Here is a 14,847-nt window from a genome sequence, read left to right as displayed (position 1 = left end):
CACCTTATCTTTTTGTTGCATCAGTTTTCTCATTTGTTAAGCATGGATAATAATTCACCTTAGTTATAGGGTTGTTATGCAAGTTTTAAGTTAATCAGTATGTGAAAAGTGCCTAGAACAATGTCTGGCACAGAGTGTTATTTATGTGTTAGTCACTAAATAAAAATAAACAATGGATTTGTTTGAGAAGGTTAGAAGTGGAAAACTACCATTTAGATTAAAGGTGAAAAATCGCCTCGCCTTTAATATTGGCATATCACTAGCTTGCTTTTTAATTTTGCATTTCTGAACACTTAAGACACCTTAGAGAATACTGAAGTCCCATGACATGCTTCACATAAAAAGGTGTTTGACAGTCAAGTAAGTTTGAGGAATTCTGCATGTTAAATTGGATGACAAAGAAGTCATTCGGAAGAGAAACTGTTTAAATTTATTTAGTCAAGAGATTCCCTAACTTATTTTGAATATGAATCCATTTAGCAATACATTGGAGCATCCTGGGAAACTAATGTTTCATGAAACACACTGTGGAAAATGCTGTGCTAGAAGGATCCTAGTACATGTTATCAAAAATAAAGTATGCACCTTTAGCTGAAATGTCATGAAGTAGACAAGTTCCTGGGACCTGAAGCTAGGCTACCCGTTGTGGTCGGAGCACATGTCAAAGCAATAGGGAGACCTAACTGGTGGCAGAGGCTTGGGAAACTCATTCGGTAGCTGATAATGACTTCTGAGAAGCATGGGCAGAAGTCAGACTAGACATAAAGGAGACTTACTATTGAATTGCAAGGTTGGGTTTTTGTATTTCAGATACTTGCTGCTTAAAGTGAATATTGGTCCTAGAAAAGGCACTAATATGATACACTGAAGTTCTAAGCTCTCACCACTAGCATGTGGTTGGAAAACTTTTTAAAGTATCAGAGAGTAAGTATTGTTGATTTTGTAGCTCTTTGTAGCTATATGGTTTTTATCACAAGTGCCCACCTAGCATTGCCCTTGTAGCAGTGAAAACAACCACAGATGGTACATAAATGAGTGGTTACTGGGTTCAAATAGAACTTTTGACCATTGATGTTTGAATTTCACGCAGTTTTCACATGCCATAGTTTATTATTACTCTTTTGATTTTTTTTTTTCCAAAAATTATAAATGGAAAAGCCATTCTGCGCTCATGGAATGTGCAAAAATAGACAATGAGAAGGATTTATCCTATCATTTGCAGATGCCTCTTTTTAAAGTACAGAAGTTGAGTTATGAGAACGTCTCAGTTCAGTTCAGTTCAGTTCAGTCACTCAGTTGAGTCCAACCCTTTGTGATTCCATGGACTGCGGCATGCAGGCCTGCTTGTCCATCACCAACTCCTGGAGTTTACTCAAACTCAGATCCATTGAATCAGTGATGCCATCCAACCATCTCATCCTCTGTCCTCCCCTTCTCCTCCTGCCTTCAATCTTTCCCAGCATCAGGGCCTTTTCCAACGAGTCAGTTCATTGCATCAGGTGGCCAAAGTATTGGAGTTTCAGCTTCAGCATCAGTCCTTCCAATGAATATTCAGGACTGATTTCCTTTAGGATGGACTGGTTGGATCACCTTGCAGTTCAAGGGACTCTCAAGAGTCTTCTGCAACACCACAGTTCAAAAGCATCAATTCTTCAGTGCTCATCTTTCTTCACAGTTCAACTCTCACATCCATACATGACTACTGGAAAAACCATAGCCTTGACTAGATGGACCTTTTATGGCAAAATAATAACTCTGATTTTTAATATGCTGTCTAGGTTGGTCATAACTTTTCACCCAAGGAATAAAGGTCTTTTAATTTCATGGCTTCAGTCACCATTTGCAGTGATTTTGGAGCCCAGAAGAATAAAGTCTGTCACTGTTTCCACTGTTTCCCCATCTATTTGCCACAAAGTGATGGGACCAGATGCCATGGTCTTAGTTTTCTGAATGTTGAGCTTTAAGCCAACTTTTTCACTCTCCTCTTTCATTTCATCAAGAGGCTCTTTAGGTCTTCACTTTCTACCATAAAGCTGGTGTTTTCTGCATATCTGAGGTTATTGATATTTCTCCCAGCAATCTTGATTCCAACTTGTGCTTCCTCCAGCCCAGGGTTTCTTATGATGTACTCTGCATATAAGTTAAGTAAGCAGGATGACAATGTACAGCCTTGACGTACTCTTTTTCCTATTTGGAATCAGTCTGTTGTTCCATGTCCAGTTCTAACTGTCGCTTCCTGACCTGCATTCAGATTTCTCAGGAGGCAGGTCAGGTAGTCTCATATTCCCATCACTTTCAGAATTTTCCACAGTTTGTGGTGATCTATACAGTCAAAGGTTTTGGCAGAGTCAATAAAGCAGAAACATATGTTTCTGGAATTCTCTTGTATTTTTGATAATCCAACGGAGGTTGGCAATTTGATCTCTGGATCCCCTGCCTTTTCTAAAACCAACTTGAACATCTGGAAGTTCACGGTTTAGATACTGTTGAAGCCAGGCTTGGAGAATTTTGAGCACTACTTTACTAGCATGTGAGATGACTGCAACTGTGTGGTAGTCTGAACATTCTTTGGCATTGTCTTTGGCTCCCAGTCTTGTTTTTGCTGACTATATGGAGCTTCTCCATCTTTGGCTGCAAAGAATATAATCAATCTGATCTCGGTATTGCCCATCTGGTGAGGTTCATGTGTAGAATCTTCTCTTGTGTTGTTGGAAGAGGTGTTTGCTTTGACCAGTGCATTCTCTTGGCAAAACTCTATTAGCCTTTGCCCTGCTTTATTCTGTACTCTAAGGCCAAATTTGCCTGTTACTCCAGGTGTTTCTTGACTTCCTACTTGATAACATCTAATAGGTCTTATATAAGAAACTAATTTTAATATTAAAAGACTCTGCTTCAAACAGTGAAACTGACTTAATATCAGGTTATTGACAATTAACTTCAGAGCACAGACATCAGATATGATTCCGTCAGTTTTTAAAGATGAGATAACCCTGTGATTGAGAACTATATGAACACTCATACAGATAATGGCTAAATTAAAAATAAATGTAAGAGGAGAATGTGGTGAATGGGCTATTATTTGGAAAGTACATACTAATTCTTGTATATGAAAAATTTACTGAAATTTTCAGAATACAGTAGTGGCAACTGGGAGGAACTTATCCCTTAAGAAGAGTTAGAGTTGTTTATGATACAAAAAGTGCTCTTCAGACATCACTTGGGATCACCAAATCATTTGAGTGAAATATACATGGTCATTGTGCAACTTAATGGGCTTAATTGAAGAGTTTAATAAATTTAGATCTAGCAGAAGTAATTGAAAAAGTGATTGATAATGCTAATAATATGTTGAAAGCATTAAATATCTAGAAATAGCTAATTCTATGGATACCTTGGGAGACTGTAAGTAATTACAACAATGGTTGGGCTTCCTGGGTGGCTCAGATGGTAAAGTCTCCCTGCAATGGAGGAGACATGGGTTTGATTCCTGGGTCAGGAAGATCCCCTGGAGGAGGGCTCAGCAACCCACTCCAGTACTCTTGTCTGGAGAATCCTATGGGCAGAGGAGCCTGGTGAGCTACACTCCACAGGGTAACAAAGAGTTAGACATGACTGAAGCAATTGAGCACGCATGCAGAGATGCAGGCAGGTTTTCTGAACCTTATTTAAAATGTCATTGTGTATAAAATACATGAAGGAATCATGTGACAGAAGCTGATTATTTATTTAAATAAAGCTCTAAATAGAAATGCAAAATAATGCCATTACTCACATTTGATATATTTTATAACAGAACCAGAAATGAGTTATTACAAAGATATAAACTATATATGACCTGTATTCAGAGACTTGTCTAAGCTATAATTATTCCTCATGAAGTTTAAGATTTAGCTTTCTAAACTTTCTCTTCTATTTTCTACCACTACAGTCTAAATTCAACACAGCACTGAAAGTAATCTCTCAGGCAGAAAGAGTAAACAATGGTAAATAATTTTTGTTCTTGGGGTGGCCAAACAAAAAAGCACATTTATGTATTTCAATTCAACCCTATTATATACCATTACCTGATGTTAATGATGAATAATAAGACATTATGTTAGAACCGATGGAAAAAAGCTTCTGTGTAAGATAAAACAAGATGCAAAGAGGAAATCTAAACCAGATTACACAGAAGACAAAAATGGACAACCTTGGAAGAATCCCACTGACCTCCCTCACTTAGTTCCCTAATATTAACCTGCTGATCTGGCAAGTTATAGTCTACGCTGGTGGCTCAGATGGTAAAGAGAGCACCTGCAATGCAGGAGACCCAGGTTCAATCCCTGGGTCGGGAAGATCCCCTGGAGAAGGAAACGGCTACTCACTCCAGTATTCCTGCCTGGAGAATTCCATGGACAGAGGAGCCTGGCAGGGCTATAGTCCATGGGGTCACAAAGAGTCACACATGACTGAGTGACTAACACTTTCACTTTCACACTTTAGCAGGTTCATTAATTTTGGTATCGTGATATTCTAACATCCATAGAATAGAAAATTAGAAAAAATGAAGCAATTTCTTCCTTTTCAACACCTTCCATCCCTACTAGTCAAGCAGGTCTTTGGATTGTAACGAACTGGGGTTTCCATTGCCCCAGGATAGATATGATGAGTTCAATTTCTTAAAAGAGGACAATCTATGTCTAAGAGATAGGGTCTGCGACCTGAAACTTTAAAAACCATGGGGTTTAATACTACCTGACTTGGAAAATTTCTCTAGAACTAAGGGAAAAGTGACGTCTATAGGTGCGAAAAAATTCTTCAATCTATTAAAGAAAACAGGGTAGAGGATTGAAACTCAGAAAATCAATTGCAAGTTTAACATAAGTAGCAAAATAGATCTATGGGAAAACTGTGGGTGGTCACCTTGACACAGGAGAACAGAAACAGTGAAAGGATGCTTACCTCTCCTTTTTGGGAGAACGTTAAAAAATTGGGTTAACTATTTAAATGATTAGATAGATTAGAATGATTTAGATGTATTTTAGAAGAATAAAGTAAATACAACTTTTCCTGCATCTCAGTATTATAGTATCATAACCATAATCACTGCTACAGTAGATCAAGTCCATGCAGAGTAGATTAACATGCAGAAGACTAGATGAATTTTGGATATGTGATGTGAGACTCACCAAAAATTAGACAAAATTAATATAAAAATTCTGCCCTGGGTGTAAGAGTGAGTTTTCTCAATGAACATTTCTGTAACTACAACATCAACACTGATATCATAGTACAGCTGAGAGAAAAAAATAAGAAAGCAAAGTGAGCAAAACAGAAAAATGACAGTAATCATATGCTAAAGAATATCTTAGAAGGAAAAAAACTGGAATTTTAATTCTTGAGTATCCAATAATTTTGTAGAAGTACATTTCAGGGAAAAGTCCATTGCAATGTAGAATAAAAAGTATTTCAACAAGAGTTAAATGAGGCTAGAATATCCATTTTCAGCATACTTCACAGCTTTTATGACAAAAAGATGCCATCATAAATCTATATAGTTAAATGGCCTCCAAACTACTGCTTAAATCATGAAGACATTAATTTAAAACACATTTACCCAGACTGAACAGTATTCTATGTGGAATCCATGCATGTTGATTATTATGAAGTTTTTACTTAAGTATTTCTGCGGCAATATCAGCACCTAAAACTTCATTACAACACTGGCAAATATTTATGTCTCTTTTTTCTTTATGGAAGTTTGAGTTCTATGTCACAAATTCAAAAGAAAAAAAGTATATCTAGTCTTATGCCACTTTCCAATAAACTCAAAGCTAGTGTAATCAGCAGTACCAAAGGACAAGATTTTGATTTATTTGTTAATAATAAAAATATGTTTGGTGACATTAGCAACATTCATGGCAGAAGAAGACTTACCCCTCATCCTCCCACAAAGAAAGCAAACTAACAACAATATATGATCCAAAAAAGAGAAGGAAAATAAAAAAGACTTTACACTCCAGAAATCAGTTAAAAAGTTGCAATACTAAGGAAAGCTCAAAGCAAAAAATAGATGCCTTGAAACATGTAAGGAGAGTTATTTCATAATAATTGCAATAGATAAATCTTCCTGCAAAACAGCATAGGTTTGTGACAATGGAAGGAAAAGCTCAAATTGCGACTTCTCCTTTGAGAAGGAACAAGGAAGAGAAAAGTTCCATCCAATATTCTAGTTTTAGGGAGGACTGCTTTTGAGAGATAGCTTTGCATCTTGCTATCTGGAGTGTTGATGGGAACTGCATACCCTTAAGACCTGAAGGCCTCTAAGAATAAGACAGAGTTCAGAAGCTTATTCAGTGCCAGAAAAACTGCAGTACTGTGGAATGACTGTAAACTCTTCTAAAAAGACACAAGTAAACCTCTCTAATTAGGAAATTACATGCACAGGCTCAAAAAAGACATATCCCTGCAAAGGGTTTGAGGGTCCCTGAGTATCTTTAGCTGGGCTGATTGTCTTCTGTACAAAGACAGTCTGGAGGCGTAACTGTTTTTCAAATGCATATATCCTAGTAAAAAATAACAAGGTATATGAAGAGACAGAAAATATGGCCTAATCAAATAATGAAAATAAATCTCCAGAAACTGACCATAAATAAAAGGCAATCTATGAATTACCTGACAGAGAATTTGAAATAACAGACATTAAAAGGTTTAGCGTATTACAAGAGAATAGGGCAAATAAATGAAATCAGGAAAATGATGTATGAACAAAATGATAATAACAATAGATAGAAAATATACCAAGAGAAAAATAGAAATTCTAGAGCTGGAGAATACAATAAATTGAAAATTTTACCAGAGGGGTTTGATAGCTTACTTGATCAATCAAAACACACAATAAGGATGCTTAAAGATGGGTCATCTGAAGTTATCCAATCAGAGAAACAAAAAGAAAAAGGTGAAGAAGAAAAGTGATAAAAGCCAAAGGGACTTAAGGTATACCACCAAGAAGTCAAATAGTCACATTATTAGAGCCCAGAAAGAGAAAAAAGAGAAAAGTTTAGGGAATTTTCCTGAAGAAATAGTAGCCCACAAATTCTCAGCATGAGGAAGATGGACCTTCAAAACCTGAAATTCAAACAACAAAGATAAACCCAAAGGCAATATTGAGACACATTAAAATCAAACTATCAAAAATGTAAGACAAAGACAGAATTCTGAAATTAGCCAGAAAAAAAAAAAAAATAAAGCAACTTATCCGCTATAAATGAGTTCTCATAGGACTATTAGTGCTTTTTTCCAAGCAGAAACCTTTCAGACCATAATGGCATGCAACATTATATTCAACGTGGTGAAAGAAAAAAAAGTATATTGCCAAACAAGAATTCTGTACCTGGCAAAACTATCCTTAAAAGAGAATGAGAAATGTATACCTTCCTGGATTTATAAGAATCATTAAAGAAATTCCTACTTCAAGTCAAAGGCTGCTAGACAGCAAATTGAAGCATATGAAAATATAAGGCTTTCTATTAAAGATAAATACATAGACAAGTACAGAATCCTATAATATTCTAATTATGATACATAAATCCCTTTCCAATATGGTATAGACTTGAAAATAAAAGCACAAAAATTACTATAAGACGATGTTAACATATACAAAATATAAAAATCTAGAATTTGTGACGATAACATAAAATCTAGGGGTTGAAGTTTTATTTTTTTAATGCAATTTTAGTTATCAGTTTCAAATAAATTGTTACAGGAGAGCTATATGAGCCAGATAATAGAGTAGGAGACCTCCAGTCTCCATCTCCCTTCACAGAGGACAACAATTATATGTCTATCCTTAAATGAAAAATCACTCTAGGAGAGTTTAGGAATTCACTTATGAAGCTTCATCAGCTTGAGCAAAAATACTTGAGAATAACTGCACAAACAGGGTAGGAAGAACAGTTTCATCTTGTGTACATCATCTCACCCCCAGACCAGGACAACTCTATGCCAAAATGTAATTCCCCAGCCCCAGAGTGTTCCTCTCACTGGGAAAAGCACAGTCAGTTAAATGATCAGACTCCCCCTTCTTTCAAGGTACTGTATGAAGACTTCAATTCAGTTTCACCCCATCCAAAGATTGGGATAGCAGAGATGCATAGTGATGACTAAGAATAAAGAAGAAGGGGAGGGGCTGTAAGTATCAGCCGCATGGAAGGAGTGTCCAGAGTTCCCAACAGCCTGATCTGCAGAGGATCAAGCGGCAGCCCCTTCTGAGGACTTTTACAGCCTTTGTGGACATGGCAGAACATCTGCAGGTTTTAACCCAAAGGACCTAGTCATGGACCTCAGTACACTACTCCAAGAGGACCCCAGCTGCATTTGCCAGTGAAGAAATCACTGGCCAGCAAAAGCCCCCCTCTAGCTTTTGCCATGAAGAGCCCCACAGTTTCTGTTTTCCCACACTTTTTTTTTCTTTTCTTTTTTTGCTCTCACAGACTCCAGCTGTCTGATTGCGCCCCTAACCCATGCCCACTGTAGCTGCCCCATTCAGTGTTGCTGTGAATACCTCAGGCCCCAGGATTCATTGTGGCTACCCCACCTGAAGCCAGCCTCAGGCCCTGTGGCGGCATCTATGAGCCACACCAGCCCATTTCTCCACAGCTGGCCTTATTGCCATGTATATGTCCCCAGTTGGCCCCTACAGCACATGAGTACACACAAAAAGCTGGGCACCAAGAGATGGCCTCAACTCCTGTCACTAGTCTGCATTGCTTTACACAACCACAGCCACACACTTGCACTTTGCCAGTTCTGCCGGAACAAGCAACAGTCACCACGTGGGAGCCTGCAGCCAGTCTCTACAGCCAAAAAAGTGCATAGTTAACTCATAACTGTCTTATGTGCCACAACAGGCCCTGGTCTTGGCCCTTAAAACTATGTGCATACCTGTATAAAATTCATGTCACTAGCAGGGGCAAACCACTAGCTGTAGCCCCCACTACCACCCATCCTCACCACTGCAAGTAGAGGCACTGCTGAGGATCTCAATAACCCTGGCAGCCACGATGGACACTCCTTGGCTCTCACCATCAAGAACCGCAATGTTGTCAATGTGATGGAGCCAGCTGTCTGAGCTAAGGCACCATGCTCCAACAAACCAGGAGCCATCACATGATCCCTACAACTGGTGTTCTGTACCACTAGACCCAAGGCCACAGAAGCTCCAGTGTATTCCACCAGTATTCCATTCCAGTAGAGTGAATGTCTCTACTGAAGCCATTCCATAAATCTGGAAGAGGTAACTACTTTCTCAAATGTGTAAATACTCACACAAGGCTACAGGGATCACAAGAACACAGGAAACATGATACCATCAAATGCGTATAATAAGCTTCTAGGAGCTGACTCCAAAGAAATGGAGATTCATAAATTTCCTGACAAAAACCTAAAATAATTGTCCTAAGTCAGATCAGAGAGCTACAAGGGAGCACAGATCAACAGTTTGACAGAATCAGGAAAATCATTCACTCTTTCTCACCTTTCCAAAAACTTGAATAAGATGGAATGGTTGTAAACTAATTTACAGGGTCCATATTACCCTGATACCAAAAGCAGATAAGAGCACTGCAAGAAAATTATAGGCCACCCCCTGTGGATATTGATGCTAAACTCCTGGACAAAATATTAGCAAATTGAATCTAACAACATATTACAATGATTATACACCATGATCAATTGAGATTTATGTCTGGAATGCAAAGATGATTCAACATGAAAAATCAATCAATGTGGTGCACTACAATAACAGAATAAAAAACAAAACCCACAAGATTATCTGATTCAGAAAGTGCTTTGACACAATTCAATATACTTTCATGATAAAAAAAAAAAAGACACTACAAACTAGAGTAAAAGGAAATTACCTCAACATAGTCAAAGCGTATATGAAAAGTCCACAGCTTTTCATGTATGTCCACATGACATTCATCATTGAGAAGCTTTCTTTCTAAGATTAGGAAAAAGGCAAGACTGACCTCTCTCACATTTCTATTCAACATAGTAGTGAAAGTTCTACCCAGAGAAATTGGGCAAGAAAAAAGATACAAAGGACATGTGGTTTGGAAGGGAAGAAGTAAAATTATCTCTGCTCATAGTTGATATAATCTAACATGAAGAAAACTGCAAATATTCCACACACACAAAAATTTAGGAGGACTAGTCCACAAAGTCAACAAAGTAACAAGCTACACATACACACACAAAAGAAGTTGCAATTCTATAGATTAACAATGGACTATCTGAAAAGCAAGTTAAGACCATAATCCCATTTACAACAGCATCAAAAAAAATGAAACACTTAGGGATAAACTTAATGAAGAGACATGTTAAGAATTTAAACTATCCCATAAGGGCTTCCCTTTAGCTCAGTTGGTAAAGGATCTACCTGCAATGCTGGAGACCCCAGTTCAATTCCTGGGTGGGGAAGATATGCTGGTGAAATGATAGGCTACCCACTCCAGTATTCTGGCCTGGAGAATTCCATGGGCTGCATAGTCCACGGGGTTGCAAAGAGTCAGACATGACTGAGCAAACTTCACTTTCACTATAATATTGTGTTCGTTTTGTGAAGCTAAGTAGCCTGCAGGGGGCTTGATTCTTCCCCTGTCAAGGACATGCCTTAGATAACATCTCACTGAGTCACAGGTAAATATAAGTTCCTGATATGGTTCCCTCAAGGCCCCTTGTAGTAAACCATCTCTTCTGTCTTCCAGCTCTTTCCCTTGTCTATCCCTTAAATAATAGCCCCTGGAAGCTTACCAGAACCTGCATTTTCTGTTCTGAATTGACAAATCCAGGCTTAGCCCAGGAACCACAAAGTATTCCATCTGCAAACCCTAATAAGGAATGTTTCCCAGGTCCTGCTGCTCACTGTCTGCCTGTTATTTGCTTGGACCTCCTTGTAATGCCCCTCAAGGCATGCTGTGTGCCGTCTTCAGGACCTGTGAATATTAAACCCCTATTTCACCTTCCTTTGTGGTCTTTTTTGAATCATCACTCTCCACTTAAGATTCCAAGACTCTTTTTAACATATGCTAATTTAACACCCCCCCTCCAAAACAAAATCACAAGGAAAACGACTTGTAGGCTGAAAACTACAAAATATTGCTAAAGGAAATAAAAGAAGACATCAATAAATGGAAAGACATCCAATGTTCATGGATTAGAAAAAATATTGTTAAAATATTCATACTACCCAAAGTGATCTACAGATTCAAGGGAATCCCTATCAAAGTTTCAATGGATATTTTTTTTGGCAGAAATAGAAATAAAACTCTAAAATTGATATGGAATTTCAAAGGATATCAAATAACAAAAGCAATCTTGAGAAAGGAAACACAGGTTCAAACATTACACTTTCTGATTTCAAAACCTAGTACAAACCTACAGTAATTTAAATATTGTGGTACTGGTATAAAAAACAGATATACAGACCGATGAAAACAAATAGAAAGCAGAGAAAAATGTCATCACTTCATAAATGACCTTTGACAAGGTTGCCAAAATGGGCAAAGGATATTTTCCGGAACAAATGGTGTTGGGAAAACTGGATGTTCACACGCAATAGAATGAAGGTGACCCCAGGTTACATCATATATGAGAAGTTACAAATACATTAAAGGCCTAAAACTAAGACTTGAAGCTAAAAGTTTCCTAGAAAAAAACATAGGGGAAAGCTCTATGACATTGGATTTGGCAAACCTTTCTAGGATATCACAACAAAAGTGCAAGCAAAAAAATCAATAATACATTAGTGGGACTACATCAATCTTAAAAACTTCTGTGAAGCAAAGAAGACAATCAACAAAGGCAATCTATGGAATGGCAGAAATTATTTGCAAACCATATATCTGATAAGAATTTAATATCCAGAATATACAAATTTCTATAACCCAAAAACAACAACATAAATATACAATAAATACATAAACAACAACATAAACTTCACTGTAGAATGGCCAAAGGACTTGAATAGACGTGAAGAAAAGAATGAACACCCCGAAAGCGCATGAAAGATCTTTAACATAACTAAGTATCCGGGGAATGCAAATTAAAACCACAATGGGGTGTCACCTCATACCTGTTTGATGGCCACTATCACAAAAATAGGAAATACAAGTGTTGGCAGCAATGGGAAAAAACTGGAATCCTTGGCTTCAGTTGGTGGGTATGTAAGATGGTGTAGCCACCATGGAAAATGGTGTGGAAGTTTCTCAAAAAATTAAAACTACAGTGTTATCCACCAATCTCACTTTTGGTATATATTCAAAGAAACTGAATTCAGGATCTTAAAGAAAAATGTGTGCTCCTACATTTATTTCAGTATTACTCACCATAGCCAAGATATGGAAGCAAACTAAATGTTCAATGACTGAGGAATGGATAAAGAAAATGTGGTATTAGTACATATATGCAGTACAATATTATTTAGACTTAAAAAGAAAGGAATCTTGTCCTATGATACTACATGGATGAAACAGGACTATATACTATTAAATGAAATAAGCCAGTCACAAAAAGACAAATACTGCATAATTCCACATATGAGAGGAATCTATAGTTACCTATTCTGAGAAAGTAGAATTGTGGTTACCATGGGCTGGGCACAGGGGAGTTGCTATTCAATGAATACAGAGTTTCTGTTTTGGAAAAAAAAAAAAATTCTAGAGATCTGTTGCATGCTTAAAAATAGTTCAGATGAAAAATGTTATGTTATGTGTTTCCTACTACAGAAAAACAAAGGGGAGAGCACTCTATGTAGCCATATGGAAAAATTTTCAACATGTATATTTTATGTAAATGTAACAAGGAACAGAACATGCTACCATTTGAATTAAAGAGGGGGAGAAAAACTATACATTTCCTTTGTATGTATATGTATTAAACAAATCTCTGTAAGGATAAAAAAATAATTTCCCTAGGTATTAAACAAAATTGCTACCTATTATACTGGAGCTAAAAAATTTCAGTGATATGAGACTATGACTCTCAAACACTACATCTGAGAATGTACAAAGAAACACAAGAAAAGCTTTAACTATGGTTTACATTGGGTAAAGTGAAACAAATATTTACACTCAAACTATAAAGCTCTTTATGCATGAAAAATAGACAGTATTTCTTTCTTTTCTAAAGAAACTGAGAAAAGCAAAAGCTGGATCTAGAGATCACAGAGATTGAGACGCTATCAATTATATGACTATAAAATAACAAAGAAGCATCAAAAACACTTGAGATGAGTTATTTTTGTCCTGTTTAAACTGAATTTTTTATTCCCTTCACTTTTTAGTCACATTTCCTGAAGCCATTGATAATGCAGTTGGCAGTCATGACATTGTGGGAAAAAAATGTGTATGAAGGGCACATCAAACATACTTGGCATTCTTTCCTATTTTACTTGTTTTTTCTTCTGTGATTGCATCTTTCAAATATTGCTTTAGATGGAGCACTGAAAGCAACACAAGAATCTAGTTCAGTTAAATATCTGGTTTTAGTTCTAGGCAAAAATGGAAAGATCCGGTGGTCATAAATCTGTGAACACAATTTATTGAATACATTTTTCAAGCCATTGCGGTGAGACAGGCCAAATTGAAATGAGTCTATGTGCATGTCTGTTTTATTCCATTTTATGTGAAAAGGGCCCACCCTGGCCTGGGTCCAAATAGACAGGAGAGTTTTAGAAGAGTGATAAATTTTAATACATCTGTTAGCTGATAATGATTAATGGCTATATCACAAACTCTTTAAGAAGTTGGAGATTTAAAGTGGCTCACCACTTCCAGGTAGATTTATCAGAGAGAGTTAACTGATGTTTCTACAAGGAAAATCACCTACACTAAAAGAACTCCCTATTGGAGGTTGATTAAAAACATAACTAGTATAATAAGTATCTTTCATATTATCCAGGCTTTTTGCTTATGGAAAATGCTAGCTTACATGAAATATAATTTTATTAGTTTCACCTAATAACCAAGGTAATGGAAATTAATTAAATTTGATTGGTATGATCATTAAAATTATATAATTCAGCTTTGTCTTATATAGTGAGGCTGTTACAAAATTATTTTTTTTTGAAAAATCATCATTGTATTTAAAAGGAAAGTTTACATTAGCTTAATCTCCAAAGCAATGGTACATTTGTAGAATAAAATCTCCAGCAGGAAATAAAGGTCTACATATTAATATTACTTTCACAGAATAATTTATGCCATCATGTTACATGCTATTCCTTGGTCTGCCTTATCTTTGTACAGTCAGCAGCTGCTAAGTTTTTATTAAAATAGTCTATAAGTACACAAAAGATTCACTTGTATTCTTTGCTTTTAATTGGAGAAAAACTGCTTTATAATGTTGTGTTAGCTTCTGCTGTACAACATGAATCAGCTGTAAACATACATATATCCCTGCCCTCTTAAGCCTTCCCCCCATCCTGCACCCCCTACTCCATCTCTCTGTATCTTCACAGAGCACCTAGCTGGCTTCCTGTGCTATAGAGCAGCTTCTCACTAGTTGTGTTATACATGGTAGTGTATATATGTTAATGCTATGCTCTCAATCCACCCCCTCCTTGCCTTCTGCCACTGTGTCCACAAGTCCATTCTCTACCCTGCCACTCTATTCCTGCAATCCACTTGTGTTCTACTTCAAACAAAGCATAAAATAACCTTAAAAATGCAAGCTTACTTAACTTACAATTTTATATGTCCATAGATAATAACCATAGGCTGACTTGAGTGTAAGAACTTTCCTACATACTTGTTATGATCTTAATCAACCAATATTTTCACCTTGCAGGATTTATTAAGTACTTTA

This window comes from Odocoileus virginianus, chromosome 29 (genome assembly GCF_023699985.2).
Source record: "Odocoileus virginianus isolate 20LAN1187 ecotype Illinois chromosome 29, Ovbor_1.2, whole genome shotgun sequence".
Classification (NCBI taxonomy): Eukaryota; Metazoa; Chordata; class Mammalia; order Artiodactyla; family Cervidae; genus Odocoileus; species Odocoileus virginianus.
The sequence above is the reverse complement of the archived record's forward strand: the minus strand, read 5'-3'. Positions refer to the sequence as shown.